Source organism: Schistocerca serialis, chromosome 6 (assembly GCF_023864345.2).
Source record: "Schistocerca serialis cubense isolate TAMUIC-IGC-003099 chromosome 6, iqSchSeri2.2, whole genome shotgun sequence".
Classification (NCBI taxonomy): domain Eukaryota; kingdom Metazoa; phylum Arthropoda; class Insecta; order Orthoptera; family Acrididae; genus Schistocerca; species Schistocerca serialis.
This window is the reverse complement of record NC_064643.1, coordinates 337,105,411-337,106,814: the sequence shown is the minus strand read 5'-3', so window position 1 is coordinate 337,106,814 and position 1,404 is coordinate 337,105,411. Positions and strand designations below refer to the sequence as shown.

Below are 1,404 nucleotides of genomic sequence, written 5' to 3'. Positions count from 1 at the left end.
ACGGCACTGCGTAGGATCCTACGGTCTTGGCGTGCATCCGTGCGTCGCTGCGGTCCGGTCCCAGGTCGACGGGCACGTGCACCTTCCGCCGACCACTGGCGACAACATCGATGTACTGTGGAGATCTCACGCCCCACGTGTTGAGCAATTCGGCGGTACGTCCACCCGGCCTCCCGCATGCCCACTATACGCCCTCGCTCAAAGTCCGTCAACTGCACATACGGTTCACATCTACGCGCAGCTAGCGCCATTCGACGGCCAACACCGCGGTTCCTGGTGTGTCCGCTGTGCCGTGCGTGTGATCATTGCTTGTACAGCCCTCTCGCAGTGTCCGGAGCAAGTATGGTGGGACTGACACACCGGTGTCAATGTGTTCTTTTTTCCATTTCCAGGAGTGTAAAATAAACAAACAGTAACTTAGTCCAATTAAATCAGATGACGCTGCGGGAACTACACTGCCGGCCAGCAATAATTGTAACTCACGAAGGTGGCAAGCAAAAAACGTGAAACTGACGTGAAGCGTAGCGCATTCAGCATTCCAGCGCAACAGGACAAAGTGGGAAAGAGCGATGGGATCAGCATTCTGTATGTAAGAAAATATTTAGCAGTGGGTTTCCCATTCAGTTACCTCATTCGAATGATGACTGTTTGTGAGAAGATCGTTTTATGCAGCGCCTAAGAGGGGAGGACGTGAACCAGCGCCTGTAGGAAATCGACAGCGGCAGCATCATACCCTATCGAAAGTGCGGCTTATCGTTCGAAATATTGCTGCTCGTGTTGATCTGGATCCCGCAACTGTGATGTGAACATGGAATCAAAGGGTTCAAGAGGACTGACAATATGCGGGACCTCAACAGCCCCATGGGGATAGCGTTGGAGAGGACAGACATAGTTTCACTTAGCCGTGTGGCACGCTGTATCAGGTGCCTGGAGTCAGAAAACATTAGCATCAAATTACAATGAAATGACTACCCTAGCTGCATACAGGCCTTGATATAAGTCAACGGAAAGAGGACAGTTGAAAGTGTGTGCCCTGACCGGGACTCGAACCCGGGATCTCCTGCTTACATGGCAGACGCTCTATCCATCTGAGCCATCGAGGACACAGAGGATAGTGCGACTTCAGGGATTTATTTCTGGCATGCCTCCCGTGAGACCCACATTCCCACCTTATTGTCCCGCACTATATTCATAGTGCCCCTGTCCATTATACTCATTACTCGCGGCCTTTTGCCGATTCCCGTAGGAGTTCGGGCACTGTTTGTGCATCCGCACAGAAGATGGTCAATGGCTGTCGAGCCTTAATTACATATACAGGGTGTCCCAGCTATCTTGTCCACCCAAAATATCTCTGGAACAATAACAGCTATTGGTAAACGACTTTCACCGGTATCAATGTATGGC

General features: G+C 51.2%; 1 non-coding gene across 1 annotated transcript; it reads right to left on the bottom strand.

Annotated features, from left to right (window-relative positions):
* Positions 1 to 1,029: 1,029 nt before the first annotated feature.
* Trnat-ugu (transfer RNA threonine (anticodon UGU)) lies at positions 1,030 to 1,104 on the bottom strand. The gene has a single exon. It is a non-coding gene; the product is annotated as a tRNA-Thr (tRNA).
* Between the last annotated feature and the right edge of the window lie 300 nt (positions 1,105 to 1,404).